General features: G+C 38.5%; 1 protein-coding gene across 2 annotated transcripts in view; it reads left to right on the top strand.

Moving 5' to 3' along the window:
• The window catches only part of coro7 (coronin 7), a 109,591-nt gene that overhangs the window by 44,796 nt on the left and 48,573 nt on the right, over positions 1–16,222 (top strand). The window lies entirely within an intron of this gene.

Below are 16,222 nucleotides of genomic sequence, written 5' to 3'. Positions count from 1 at the left end.
TCATGTGCTTCTGGTTGATGTCACTTCCCATGTGGGCCCCATTTGTCTGCCCACACTGTGGAAACGTGTCACCGTCGGTGAGGCAGGGAGCAATACTCCATGCTTCGTTTAACTGGAAAAGTGTCGAGGCGCGCTGCAGCTCCCCGTCTGTTTATGTTTGTGCCTATGCCTACTTGTTAACATTCCTATGTTAACACATGCGTGTTTGCCTTTATGTGAACTGTAAGTGGACAACAGAGACGGAAATGTTTGGGAAAGAGTTGTTCAGCCTCACTGCCTGTCAGATATCAACCGTCTGTATGGAAATGTTATGACAAGAAAAGCTGCTCTGCACCTGCATCGCTGCGGCCTCTGTTCTTCCGCTCTGAGTTGTGTGCCTGAGTCTGCGCAAGTGCTCTTGGCTTAGACAGATTAAGAAAAATTCATCAAAATGTAATTAGTGGGAGAGCCGTTGATGTGCTGTTGGCCAAGAAATAATTCAACAATTGTGCAAAGGAAGTTGGAGTAGGACTGAGAAGAAAAGGTAGAGGGACCCTTAGGGGGGAGAACCAGCTGAGTCTGTCTGAAGGAGAGAAATGTCTGTAGACTTTCCTGCTCCAATTTGGACTCAAAGCCGTTTGTTTGAGGCTAGGAACAGTATTTCAGAAAGGTCAATTATTCAGCCAGGTTTTGAATGGACACTTATTCGGCCTGTAAAAGTGGGCTCTTGTTGCCCGTGCCTTTGCTGACTTGTGCGCAAATATTTATTTTCTGGCAACGTAAGATTCTGAAACTAGCTTGCCTTGTTCTACCTCGGAAAATCAGCTTTAAGAACAAATTTAACACACTAATTTTCTTGAGATTTTCTCCCTGTAAGTGTCCTACCATTTAGAACAGCCATTGAAACTTAACATATTGTTACTTTTAAAAAATGATCATGCCCCTTTAACTTCTTCACGTTTTGTGCTTTTTCACAGTAAGTAGCAGCAAAAGGATGCATGTTATCCAAATGTTTTCCACATAAAAAAAAAATCTGCATTCATGTAACCTGAGATAGTCGAGTTTTGCTGCAGCTAAAGCTGCAAATTCATTTTAGGATGATTCTCTTCCAGCTGTGAACATGTAGACACTGAAATATGTGTCCATTATTCTTTGAAGATTATCTGAGATTCTCTATTGGATTTAGGTCTGGACCTTAATTAGATCATTACAACACAATGTAACTCATGATATTTAAAAGTTATTAAATTCTGTCTGATCAATATGTTTCTGTGTATCTGCTTTATCTTTAATAAACTTTTACAGGTTTCTATTATAGGAGTTCCCTCCAGAAAATCTGTGCTGCTCAGTCACATAGACATCTGCATTCATTGAACCTTCTGCCACACCGCTGTAATAACACGCCTCAATAGATCTGCCATTTCCTTGCCTATTCAGAACTTACAGACCAATGCCAAACAGCATTCATCATCACTCAGCAGGATGTGACAGGTGGAGTGACATAGACCTGATCATCCATGTCTTTTTTAGCCATGCGTTAGGGGCGCTGCACACATGCAGGCGATGCTTTCAAAGACTGCACTTCCATCCTTCATCGTCGTTGTTTGCTGGTTTCTGTTCAGCTCAGTGAAAATACTGGCAAATCCCTAAAGTTGTCTGGATCTTTTCTCTGTCTACAAAACTCTCACTTGTACGTTTGTTTCACATTTTTTATGCTATGTTCGTCTGGTAATTCGAGCACCGGTGCCTTCCTGAGTCTACTGATTTTCCTTTCCAACAATTTTTTATTTATTTTTTTCATCTCTCAACTACATAGATTAGCAAGCAATACCAAGTGTTTTTCACCAGAAAAAACAAAAACGGCATGGAGAAAAAAAGAGCCACTTGGGGCTTGGGGGGGGGGGATTTTCAGACACTGCTTGCTTCTTGACTGTCCAAGTGGACAAAGCTGCGGGCAGCAGGCTCTTTATCTCAGTCCCACCTGGGGGGTGGGAACAAAGCTTTCACTAGCACTGGACTGAGGAAAACACAAACCCAGTGGGGGAAAACTGTCACAACTTAACTTCCAGTCACAGTGATAAAGTGCGCCTTATTCTTCTTCACTGTTACCTACACATGCTGGCCATCATGGTCGGTCCATGGCCCTGTTGAGCTGTAAAGCTGTGAGAACTCACAGCTGTGGACTGACGGATTGTTTTCTGCCTTTTCACAAGGGTCACCTGAAAACTACTTTGAAACTTAACGCAAAAAAACCCCCATACAACATCAAACACAGCCGATTTCCTTCAGAAGTCACTTAAATTGTAAATATAGTCCTTTTGTGCTGCCTAAAAGCCCTGGAGGACGTTGTTCTGGCCTATGTGTAAAACACTACAGATTGAAAATAGTTACTTCACATCACTGTGAAAGTGCCCTGTATCCCTTATCGTGTTGCACAGGGGTGAAAGTAGTTTTAAATTCTTGGAGGTACTACGACAACTATATTATATATATATATATATATATATATATATATATATATATATATATATATATATATATATATATATATATAAGCTGGGTTGCTCTTGAATTGCTACAAAATAAAGCTGTATTTCCTTCAGCCCACTGGCTGCAATATTGACACCTTGAGATGTCATGAGACCTAAATCCTGAACATCATGACATGGAGTGCATCCCAGTTTTCCATGTCTGGCATATAACCATTCATTTTAGCTTTTAAACTGGTTCTATTGATCCTGTGTCCTGACAGAGGGATAATCAGTAGTCCAGCATCATGACCCGTTTGTTCTGAAGATCCTGCAGCTTACACTTCTCTTCCTAACATGGTTCCTCCTCACCCTGACTCTCATAATGATAGAAGGAACCACAGAGCCCACTATTCTTTGAACATACACTTGCCTGCTAAAATGGTGCAGATCACTTCCTGTTCAGACTGTTGTGAACTATGTATTGACCCTTAGCACGTGACATCTGGCTCTTCCGAAATCTGTCCGCTTCGCCATGATGGACATCAAAATAACCACTGCGCTCCTTTGAAGCATGTCAAAAAACAGCCTATCTAAAATTGCTTCTATTTAGTTGATTTCAATTTAAAAAATAGTCATGGAGAAGGTAAGCGTGTAACTATTTGTAACCATGGAGACAATGCCCCACCGTCATGTAGCCTAGCATATATGGAAAAAACTGATTAGCATCTCATTTTTTGCACATTTTTAATGTTGCTCCAGTGCAAGGGGAAACTCTATTTATGACATAGTGATATAAATCATTTGGTGTGAATTCAGGCAAAGTCAATAATTTGACTTCCTGATGAATGTAACAAACGTTCATCAGGAGCGAGGAAGTATGGGTCAGTTTTGAAGCCAGCTATTTTCAACTTTTGTAAGTACCACCGTCTATGAGCCCCAATCAGGTTTGTTACGTTCACAGACAAGTTATCTCCACTCGAACAAGAAGAATCCATGAATAAATTGGTAAAAACAACTTGGGAAAATAACTTAAGTCTCTCTGTTCAATACTCCCGTCCTTCTCATCTGACGTTCATCATGGCTCCTCGAATGATAAAGTGACGCAGCTGCAAAGGCAGTGGTGGGAAGTAACGAAGTACAAGTACTTCGTTACTGTACTTAAGAAAATTTTTGGTGTATCTGTACTTAAGTAGATTTAATAATGAGTACTTTCTACTTTTACTCCACTACATTTTACAGTATCTGTACTTTCTACTTCACTACATTTCTACAAAACCGTCGCGTTACTCGTTACATCCAAGTCGCATTGCGCTTTTTTTCCGTTAAAATGTGAAGTTCAGGGACTTAAGGTGGCGCCGTAAAATCCAAGCAATAACGTGACTTAGTGTCTGTTGTCACCCATCGCCTCCCCCTTAACTCGCACGCGGAGCTCCAAGACATGCGCAGTGGTTTCCTCTGAGCGGGAGAAGATGTCTGTCTAATCGTCATTAATATAATAGCGCTGCATAAATCATAGATATGGCGACATGTAAAATAAGCAACGCTTCGCTTTCACAGACGGTGAAGTATATTAGTATATTAATCAACACACAATTATACATTATATAATATGATACTTCGTGATATAGTAATTATTATATTACTATGTTACAACTATATATAGTAATATAATTACTAATTATATTAGTAACAATTTACTAATATAATTAGCATATTATATTAATACAAATATAATATACTATATTAGTATTAATATTATATATATATACACACACACACACTTTGTGTGCTTTGGAGTTTCTGTGCTGATAAATTTTTTTACAAAGCGATAAAAGCTGGTTGCTCTTGAATTGCTACAGAATAAAGCTGTATTTCCTTCAGCCCACTGGTTGCAATGTTGAATGTTGACACCTTGAGATGCCATGAGACCAAAATCCTGAACATCATGGCATGGAGTGCATCCAAGTTTTCCATGTCTGGCATATAACCATTCATTTTAGCTTTTAAACGGGTTCTATTGATCCTGTGCCCAGACAGAGAGATAATCAGTAGCCCAGCATCATGACCCGTTTGACACATTTTCTTTCTCTCTCTCTCACTTAAGCACACCCGTTTCCATGGCAACCTCCTGCGCTCCACAAGCCAACCCGAGATTACGTTAAAAATATAACATTCAGTCCGTTACGATATCAGGTTTTCAGGGTTGATATTTATTTTGCTGTCATTAATAATCCTCTCATGAACTCAGCGGTAGTTGATTAGTTAATTTTAAACTCCTGCTCTGCTGGTTATTTTGGTAATGGAACCGAAACGCACAGAATTGCGCAACACCTTGTTGAAACAATAATCACTGAAATTATTGTTGCTGTTGGGTCATTAATTTGAACATGTTTTGTTTATTGATTTTTTTTTTTTTGTTCTAAAGTTATGAATGGTTTGATAAGCCAATCAGAAGAGGACGTGCTGCTCTCAGCGTCCTGGTGGCGTTCAGTTTGTCACCTAATGCCGAGATCAACTCAAAACCTTCCGCGATCGACATATTGCTCTAGCAAAGCACGAACAGTTCAGAAACAATATGAAATGGGAAAAAAGTTATTTATTAACTGATTAAGTCGTGTTTTAGATTATTCTTGAAAATCTAATCAGTCACGGCTGATTAGTAGGTGAGCTCACGGCTGCACAGTGAACCCATTCATGTTTTACAGCTGACAGCCGCTCCCCTCTCTTGCAGGTACTGCTTACCCCCGCTAAATCTTTTAGGGGTACACAGTACCCGACCGTACCCCCTTACTTTCACCCCTGGTGTTGCATCATGCAAAATTATGCACTTTGAATTGATACGTCACATAAAACGTCCCAACCACATATCATAAAGTTTGTGGCTGTGAATGTGACAAAATGCAAAGAGGCTCAAAATGTACGAAAAGTTTTGCTTAGCAGTTTATTTTCCATCTTTCTTTTATTTCAAGAATTTATTTTTATAAACCAATTAAAGCTGAGGCTGGTTCTTGTTAAAATTAATTCTTCCTAAGCTGCTTCCAGGGTTTAATTTCATGAAACATAAGCAGGACATTCGGTGGCAAGGGTTTTACTCTGCATCTAAATAGTTTTGGAGGGAAAAGACGACACATCTGGGATTTTTATAAACTCATTCCCTTTGCCTCTACACCAGCTTGCATACTGAAGGGAATAAATAACTTAAATAACTTTGTTTTACTCCTTCATTTACATTTATTGGTATTCCAAACTGGGGTCACTCTGCCTGTCTTTTTAAATGCAAGTGAAATGCTGACCATGTTTCAATACACTGCATATCCACACTTTTAAACTAAACAACCTCTTTATCTCAGGCATTACTTTTAACACCACAGATGTTAAAAGCAGCTTACAATCCATATTGCTTGGAAAATGCAGTGTTCTTAATAATCTACCAGAAATAATTATGATCATCTCAAGCTGAAATTGCCATAATTATCTCAGAAGGTCCTTGGAAAACTAAAGTTTAAGAGGAGACCAGGAAAGAAGAGTGACAGCAGTGAGAAAAGGGATTGAAAGGAAAATTAAGAAGAAAAACATCTTAGATTCTGGGATGGAGTTGGCACAATACGCCTTCTTCCTGACCTTTAGTGGGTTTGTGTAAATTATAACCCTTATGAAGGAAAATACATAGTGGTTTAGTAAGACGGGGAGAGAGACCACCTCCCCTCCCTTAAATTTCTGGGACTTCAGCCATTTTTCAGACCCCCAGATATCTTGTTTTTACTCTTCAGGCGTCATCCTTGATTTTATTTTGCAGATGTTTGTTTCCAAATTCAGCCCTAATTTATCCACTGATACTTTAATGTCTTCATATCAGACTTCTTATTCTGCCTTCCTTCCCCACAGTGGAGCCATTTTCCTCTTCTCATGGAGGATACATTTATCCTGCGGTTGCCTGAGAAGTGGAGGGTGGAAGGGGGTGGGATCCTGGTGGATCGCTACCTTCCCTGTAGCCCCAGTGGGATGTCTGTGGGCTGATGCAGACTTTCCACAGAGGTGCACTCATTGACTTGAGGTGTCTGTGGGCGCTCAGCTGCAGCACCCACGCCCCCTAGGCCACAACCCAGGCTGGCAGGCACCCACACAGGCACGCGGCTTCCGCCTGCCTCGCGGGTGACCTTGTTTATGTTTGTCTTTTTGTGGTGATGCTTACTGTGCTGCAGCGAGCGCGGAGCCACCCAGCCTGGCACACACCAGGATGTACCCTTGCACACACACTGGGTCCATTTAGGCTTAGAGAAGATGGATGGATGGATGCATGGATGGATGGAGGAATGGATGGCTATAGAGTTCTTTCATTGACTGGAAATGTTTGGAATTTGATGCCAACATTCCTAGATTTACAAACTATAGCAAAAAATAAAGCAGAGTCTAAAACATTTATTGAAATTTCTAGACTCTGATTATCATTGTTAAACAATGTTTCCATCCTTCCAGTGTGTTTGTCCAGGTTTCTCTTTTAAAGCCTCACCTCTGTAGAAACATCTTCCATAAATGTGGTTGTAGATTTATCGATGAATCTGAAAACATGAGCCTGAAAGAGCTGGAAGTTTTGATTAAAAGAAAAATGTGTAAGAGCTTTGTAAATACTTAAACCATATTGATGGTCCATATCGATGCATTCCAGTTTTTAGCGCCTGCAATCAACATGTACTCATCATAATAATACAGATCTAAATGTTTATAATGTTTCACAGCGTAGACAGAAAGTGACTATTTACTCTACCAGAATCTACTTGTTTTCATTCATTCTTTTTCTTTACACTTTAGTAACATATGTTTATTAAAACACTTTGGCTTTGGTTGTTTTTGATGGATGCACATAATAAAACTGACTTGCCTTAATTTTTTTTGTTGCTTTGCAATCATTTGGTTCTCTGCCTTCGACTAATACCACATAAGACAGCTTTTAAACATAATTTGATTTATTCATTTATTAATTTGATCATTTTCATGAATGCTTAAACATAAATTGCCATGAATTAAAAGGTTGATTTTTATAAACCAATTCAAGATGACTGTCATCCCAAAAAAGAAAAGGAAAAATCCTATTCAGTTATAAAAATACATAGAATTGACTACACCCTTAGATCCTTACACTTCAGGCATCGGCTTGCTTTAGAAACCACTTCAGTGTGAGTCATCAGATTGAACATGGTAGTCGACAAGGGATGGAAAAATATCTGAGCTCAAATAATCTCCATCAATATATAACAAGTTTAGCATTCAGATTCTTAGGCTTGTTTCGGAACAGATCTGAGAATCTGTTTGAACGCCATCAGTTCTGACTGGTCAGGAGACATAAGCCAGTGCTCTAATTACTACACAACAACTTTTAAAGCAATCATCCTCATCCGGCTCTGCTACTCATTCACCGCGTCGCCACTAATCAGGACTCAAACACCTGCGAGTGTCCAGGTCCTCCCTGCAGACGGGATTTAAAGATCAGCGTTTAGTGTTTGAGTGTAGCAATAATCTCTCTCTCAAACACAGCCTCTCCCCCATGGGGGTCCGAGCAAGCAAGAAAACAAACAGATGTTTGTTGGCCAGAAGTGGACGCCTGAGGCAGGGGTCAGAGTTCAGCTGGCCTCGGCCCTCTGGCAGCATTAAGGTGGGAGGTGGTCATTATGTTCTGCCAATGAATGTTTCTGCTTGGGCTTGATGTTGAAAGGAAACCGAATCGCCTCAGTCAGACTCCGCGCTTGCGCCATTTGCTCTCTCAAGAGAATAAATTTGAATCGGGCTGTTTTTCTCATCTTCATCGTAACAAATATCTGAATTGGAGAAACGATAATCAACACAGTAAAAAGGCAGCTTGCTTAATTATCATATTGAGCTGAAAAATCTACTACTTGCAAAAGTATTCATACCCCATAACATTTTGCTGCTCGTTATTGAGTTGTAAAAGCAGTAAATAAAAAAAAAAAGGGTGACGAGGTGAAAACGTTTTTTAGGCATTGTAACAAAGTCTGGTAAGGTTCCATGACTACGATGGTTTTTCAAGGAACCATACGCAGAGATCTCCAACCTCTGCATATGGAGAGGATGGAGATCACAGTGTTTATCTCACAGACACTCTGAGTGCGTACTGTGATGAAAAGGATTACAAGCACATAATCTGTGCCTGTCACCACCCTTCACTCCCTACAGAGACAGTCGGAAAGAAATATGTTAAACTAATTTCACTTCACAGGAGCCAGATTTACAGTCCCGGGAATTGATCATGTGTTTTTGGTGCTGCTACCTGTTTGTAAAAGGCTTTTTTTTTTTTCCCTTTGATAAAAATATGCCCACCCACGTTAAAGCAAAAGCTCAAGCTCATTTTGAGATTACACAGGAGCTCCAGCCACAAACACAGTGGGATCCGCAGATGTGTATACATTGCATGGTCATGATGCAAGTCTAGTTTGAAAGTTATGCAGGATGTGTACACAGCAGTGTTTGATGAATGTCTGCTGGAGTATTGAGGGATGTGTAGACGGTCCTGAATTGTTGAACCAAAAGGCTTTGGAGAGAGTTTCCAGAGTGCTACTCCCATGATATAGGCATTACGCCTCTGCGTCTGAACTTTGCACTGCAGTTTTTTTGGGGGGGGAGGTTTATGTGCCATTGTAGCTGTTAAACGTTTCTATGTTATTAGGAAAAAGTCAAATGGAAAAACAATAAGAAGAAACACCCAATTAAACTCGCCCACTGTTATTGGTTTCCCCTCCCGCTGAAAGGAAAGATTAGCGATGCCATGGGGGTAGTGTGTGTCGTCCTAATTCAGCTGTTGATCAGGGGAATTTGGGTTGTAATTTTGGTTTTGTTTCCATCAGATAACTCCCAAGCTTTGATCAGGAACAGATTCATACATGGAGCAAAAGCTTCATGTGGTTTTTATTACGTGTTTAGATCGAATCTTCAAACCTTTGATCGCAACTGTAGCTTTTTTGTTTTAGGCCTTTTTTTTCCTTTTTTTTTTGGTGTTTGGTTGTACTTTGAGCAGTTGTTGTTATTAAAGGTGTTTAATAGCACCCTAAACTGTTCACCTGACCTTAACTTAATCCTGCATTACTACTTGGCAACATATCACAAACAACCATAGATCACTCCTTCAGCTTTACTTGGTGTGCACATATTTGTGGATAGTGCAAGTGTGTTTCTGCTGCGTTAGCAGAGACTTTGCTGATCTGGTGGGATGCAGCAGAGCTGAGTGGTATTGTTTTAATTATCTGGGATGTTTCTGCAGAACAGACCCCACGCAGTGGCTAATTTAATTGGGAGCGACTTTATCAGATCAGATCCCCTATTGTTGTGATTTCAGTGTGTTCATTCAGGGGATGCTGTGAGTTGTGCATCCTTTCCTTTTACAGAAGTTCAGTTTTGTTTTCAGGCTTTTTTTCTGATGAGTCTCCTTTGCAAGACGATCCTCCTCGCCCGTGTTGTACTTACAAGCAGTGATTATGCAGCTCAGTTGCTGCATTGTCATTGCAACTGAGATCTCTCCTATTATGCCTTCTGACTGAATGCTGATTTCAGTAAATATGGGTTTCCTTTTCAGGCTTTCTCTGCCTTGAGGCTTTTTTCTCAGCTTTTCTAGCCTGTTAAAGTGCTTACACAGTTATATGTAATAAAATATGCTATGAAAATGCTGCAGACCTGTAAACAAGCAAACAAATTTTAGACAACTCGGAAACAAAGCCAGCACCCCAATTATTTTCACTTGGATTTTTTTATTTTTTATTTTTTTATTTTGTTCTTTGTTTTTTTTATTTATCTTGGACTTGAATGACTGGCTACAAATTGTGAGGTTTAGGGATCCCAGCGAACAACAAAGCACTATATGAATAACCAAAGGCTTTTAAAATGGGCCCATTTACAATAGTTTTATGGTTTAGTTGTCATAAAAGTAAATGTGATAAATCTGTTGTTTTAGTGTTTATGTTTGCAGTATTGTAAAATGTTGCAATGCAGCAACACACAAAGATTGCAAAGAATGGCACCCTACTAAGATGATGCTTGTGATCTAATAATGAAAAGCATGGAAGTACTGATTACAATTTTTTGTTTTGTTTCTGTTTCTTTTTCATTGCTTTGACGATACCACTTTTATCTGATTCGGATTTTTCTTTCAGAGCTGCGAAAAAATATAAAACTAAGTTTTACGGTTATTTTACAACAATTTAAAAACAAAGAAAAATCACTGCACTATTTTTGCAATAGTGCTACAGCTAGTTATCAGCTTGCTTGAGATGTTTAAAAAAATCTCTGAAAATGGTAAAAAAAAAAAAAAATCCCAAATTCCTCTACCTAAAATTACGTAAGTAAATGAAAGAGTCACAAGCTGCAATTGTTGTAGGGAAAAAAGGCTATTATTTAACAGGAGATTGATAATTACCCCCAAAAAATCAAAGCTCACCCTACACTTACCTCTGCTGTTTCTGACAATACAAATCAATCCAACATCTGCTTCATCTTCCATAATCATATCTACTGTCATAAAATGCATGCTCAGACGTATAATCTGATTGCATCCCATTTGTTGGTGTCGATTTATTGCGTCAGTCCTGATAACAAAATGAATGTGTTTTAGGTTTTAGCCTCGGTTAACTGCTGCTTCTGTCAGCCTTATGGAGCTTATTAGGATCTTTACGCATGCTTGGTGCAGACTAGAGCTCCGTGCACTATCTCCACTCCTCTCACCCGTTATAACCTCTCTCCGGCAGGCCCCAACCCTTTTCATTAATACCATATTACTCATTTGCTTATGCTTTCCTGAATAAATAAAATCCACCCACTCACCATCCCTCCATTCCTTCGAAATGACACACATTTGCTGCTTTCCAAGACATGGCAGGTGTTTCTATTTAGTTGTGTTTTTATTTATTTTTTATTATTTATTTCTGCACTAACACACACACACACACACACACACACACACCTACTTGACACCTCGACAGCTGCCCCCTCAGAGCCTGTCGTTAGGATGTTTTCAATGAGAGATAAAGTTATCAGCGCACGTGGCCCTGCTTCAACTCAGCCTGCAGCAGCACCCTTCCCCCCGGATCGGTCCTCCCATTTCATCATCACTCCACCTCTTTAATTCTCAGATAATTCTTTCCATCCGCTGCTTTTTTATTGTACATGATTTTGTAGATGGTTACTTTCCAACTTGGCTTCCTTATTTATAGCAAAACAAACTTTTCCAAACCATCATGATTTAGAATATGGAACTTTTAACTTGAAGTTCCTACTGGGGTTTGATGGTTTTTGTGATGTGGTTTTCTGGTTCAGTTGTAGAATCAAAATATTGCAACAGATAAGCAAACCGCCTTCATTTTGCTGAAGCAAAAGTAAAGTAAATGCTTCATGTACTATAAATAAACTGGCGCTATAAAGTCTTTCTGTACTTGGTTTTAATTTATTTCATACCAGAGTTTGCGTAGCAGCTGACCCCACCTTTTTAGGAGTCCTGATTTATTAAATGAATGCGTTCTACTGAGAGTAGCTGCAGGAAAAATAGGTTTACCCTTATTAAACTGATCACATTTTAATGATATTAGGCATAGGCTAGCTACAGGTGTCAAGATATATCAGCGTAATAAAAAAATAAAAGTCATGGTTTCAAAAGTGCTAAAATCTTCCATTATACAGTTTCTGTGGGTCAAACTGTTTTTAATGAGATGCCAGAAGTGCAAAACTGCAGTTTTGTATGAATATATGTCACTGCAGAGAATAAACTTATCTTTAGTTTGCAGTCACCAATTATTCTTAATGTGTGCTCACATTTCTGTAAATTTGTCATGCAACGATATAGCAATTATTTAATCAAGATAATTAAAATTGAGTACATTCAATGAAAGCTGGTTATTGTTTAATATAAGCCACTGTGTCCGCAATGATAGTGGTGAGGTAAAAGTCCATGCAAACAAAAATAACGCTGCTCTACATGGATAGTTGCTTAAAGAGGTGAAACTGAATCAGATGCCACATAAACTCGCCAACAAATCAAATACGCCGCTTTGTTAGCCCCATAAAGCTTACTGGTACAAGTTTAGGGCTCCATTAATCTTTTCGATGCATTAACACACAACTAATTCATAATGTCCTGCAGCATTTTAAACTTAAACGTCAGTCTGCGTTGTACTTGAATCAGAAATGACAGAAAAAGACCATTAAAAGTACATTCTGGTAGAAAAAAATCTCTGTGATGCATTTGTTTTTATATTTAATAATCTTGAGCATGTGAAATGAATTGCATGTGTGCCTGTCAATGAATGCTGCCAGAAACTAACCAAAGTCAAATTCTTTCTCTGCTTTCTTTTCCTGTTTTTCTTTCTTTCTGACTTCTCATCTTTCCCCTCTCTGTGCCGTTTTCCTTTGCTGCAGCAGCATTCAGGCCATCTGCTGGCACACACTGGCAGCTATATAGCTTGAGAGGAACCGGTGGCACACCACCCTTCATCCATTATTATTAGTTCCTCAGAAAGATTTAGATGGAGGGAAGGTGGAATGTGCCGAGAGCTGGGGGGAAACGAGCCGAGGGCCAAAAACTGGAGCCAGAGAATCTGATTCCAAAAACAAAGTGGTGCTATATATTTTTTTTTCTTTGCTCAGCTTTTCCCCACCTCCATTTACTCTTCTTTGCCTTTCCTTTTTAGAACAGATCATCACAGAACATAAATACAGAGTCATAAAAGTATAAATCTTCCTCTTCATTTAGTAAAATAAATGCTTAATGTATTGAAATATTTGAAAACACAGTTTTAATTTTTACTTCCCTGAATAGTTATATATTTTTTTTATATTGAAGATGTGGTTTAGATTGTATTCTTTCATACTTCATAATTAGCTGGATGCTTCACTTTGTTGTTTTTTTCTGTAATTTCTTTGTAAAGTATGGAGTATAAATCGGTTCTATAGCTGAAGAGGTGGTTTGAGGTTACGGAAAGGTCAGCTGTGCTGAAAAATGGGCCGGTGAGAGGGAGGGATGATGGACTGAGGGGTTTAGAGAAAATACAAAAGCTGCTTATTACCTGGGCCACTGTGCATAGATTTATGACCCACAGTTGCTTCTTCTTTAGATGAGAATAGTAAGGAGGTCAAGAAAGAATATTGTAAAAGAAATGTGTAATTAATTTCACGATGACTTTCAGTCAGCAGGAAACTTGTCCCTAGAACCAGTTATGGTGACTTCTTAGCGGTGTGGTATGAATTTAATGTGAGATTTGATGCTAAGTTGAAAGATAAGTCCCAGAGGCATAAATTATCTAAAACAACAAAGAATAATATAACGGAAGAAGGAACAGAAACAGACTAAAGAGTACAAACCAACCCTTTGTGTTGGACAAAAGCATTCTTGATTTGTTTCAATTGCGTTAACAGGCACAATCTCCATATTTGTTTTTTTTTTCTTACTTTGTCTGAACTGTTAGACACAGTTGGCTTAAGGGTCTTGAAAAAGTATTTTTTTCCCTGTGTTGAGATTTAGCTCGCATTTGAATGTTTTAGATCATTAAACAAATTTTTATATCAGATAAATATTATGAGTGTATATAAAAAAAAAACATTTTTCAAATGTATTTAATTTATTAAGGAGAAAATTTAATTAGTTTATTAGCAGTTTGTTGCCGTCAATCATTTGCAATAAGTTAAAGTCGGTCTTTCTGCACTGATTGATCTCAACCACTTTGAATTCTGTCCTTGAATGTCTTTAGATTCTGACTTGTGTTGCTTTTCTAGATCTTTTAGCCTGCTTCTACTGTTGAAAAGGTCATATGTACATAATTTCTTGATTCTATAAGTTAGGAAGTAATCAGGCCTGAGACAAGCTAAGGAAACCTGCACCAAAAAGGCCTAAGCACAGTTAATTGACGATTTAACTTAATAGTCTCTCATTGCTTCTACGGAAGCAAACCTAGTCCACAGTGTCCCTCCTTACATCCCGGAGGACAAAGACATCCATTGCTAAAAGTCCAGTTTGAAGTATCCCAGGTCACACCCAGAAGCTTTTATTCTTCCCTCATGGCTAATGATGACCAATTAGAATCAGTATATGAGAGGGGTCATAATAGATTGGCCGAAGGGTAAATTTTACAAGCATCTTGGTAGGCAGGGAAAGTTTAATTTAGTGATATCATTGAGTGGGTTTGTTGTATCTCGTAATTCACCAAAATACGTCTTTTCTCTGATAAAACTGAACAAGTTTTGCCAGCATGAGGGGAGTGGTGCTGTTTTATGGGTTTGTGTTGTTGGCGTGGAATATCACACAACAGCTCCAAGCTATGGGAAAATCTATATTCATGTTTTCCTCTGTTTGTGTGTGTGTGTAGGTCCAACGTCCATCCCCTACCAACTCCCTTTACCTATAAAACACCTGGGTGGGCATCCTGTTCAGTGCTGGAGTCTGCAAACAATGCTCTCAGTTGGTTTACAGCAATCACAATGGTTACATTCACTTACTACCTGAATCTGAATGTTTTTAATTATATTCTTTTACTTCAATTTTGCCTCCAGCTTAGGCATAAGTCCAAGACTTTCTGTTTATAGTTCTCGTCATAAAGCAGTGTGGGTTGTATTTGCTTAGGAAAACCACTCACTGCTGGAGAGAAAGAGGTAAAAAAAAGTACAATATTTGTGCTTTAAGGTGTTGGCATTTAATGATTTAATGAAAGAAACCTATAGTTGCAAAATTTGGTTGTTTTTAGCACAAGAGGGGGTGACAGGAAATGATGTAGTTGTTGTTTCAGTGTAAATTTAGTTAAGTTTAGCCCCTTGCAAAAGTTTGCATATCCCTTGGACTTTTTCACATTTTCTCACATTATGAATAATGTATTTTGTTGGATATTTTTTATGTTTATACTTTAATTTTTACATACAGTAGTGCCTGATTTTGAAGTGGGGAAGAAAAAACTATTCCTAATTGTGTTCGTCCTTAAATAACTAATAGTGAAACCAATTGCATTAAGAGATTTTCCACAAGCCATGCAGTTGATAGAGTCCCTGATGTAGTTCCAGTGAATTTGCTATAAAGCATTTACTAGTGGAAGGCTGACCTGAAGAAAACTCTATAATGACGGACTATTTATTATGATATAAAATCTCATTGAAATACATTTGTGGTTTTAATGAGACAAAAGGTGGAAAAAGTCACCAGTGGTATAAGTTTTTTTTTTTTTTTTGCAATGTCTTTCCTGCTGACTTGTCTTTGGACACGAGCTTTGCTTTTTTGTGTCATAGTTGTAATGTAAGCTGGTAAAGTAAAAGGACTTTGTAGCTCCTGTTTTGTATTGTATTTTCTGAAATAGGCCAAAATAGCTTCTGTTTCCACAATTGCTCAAATGATTTCTTGTCCTTTTTCAATTACCTCAGTGGAAAATTCTGGTAGAAGTAGGAAGTATTGTGCCAGCTAAGAAATGGCGAGCACACTGAGTGATGGGTTGTTTGCTTTCAGAGTGACTTTGAGTGATTGTCGAGGCACGTTAAGACATCTCCAGAGTGCTCGGAGTAGGCCGATTCAAGAATAGGCTAACTAAACTTTTTTCACAAGGTTGTTGGAATTTCGTGTTTAGAAGCTGATTTATTTGTTTAAGTAACTAGCTTTAGACATCGATTTATGGATTTTGGCACTTGAAACTGTTTGCATGGGTTTACTTTAAAATTCACATTTTCTCAGCCAAAACATGTGTTGATAAATGATATATTGCTATTTTATACCTGCATTTGGAGTTTTCTTCCCTTCTTTCACTGCA

Source organism: Poecilia reticulata, chromosome 8 (assembly GCF_904066995.2).
Source record: "Poecilia reticulata chromosome 8, P_reticulata-male-v2, whole genome shotgun sequence".
NCBI classification, from domain to species: domain Eukaryota; kingdom Metazoa; phylum Chordata; class Actinopteri; order Cyprinodontiformes; family Poeciliidae; genus Poecilia; species Poecilia reticulata.
Note: the sequence above shows the minus strand (reverse complement) of the source record. Positions and strands in the feature narration are given on the sequence as shown.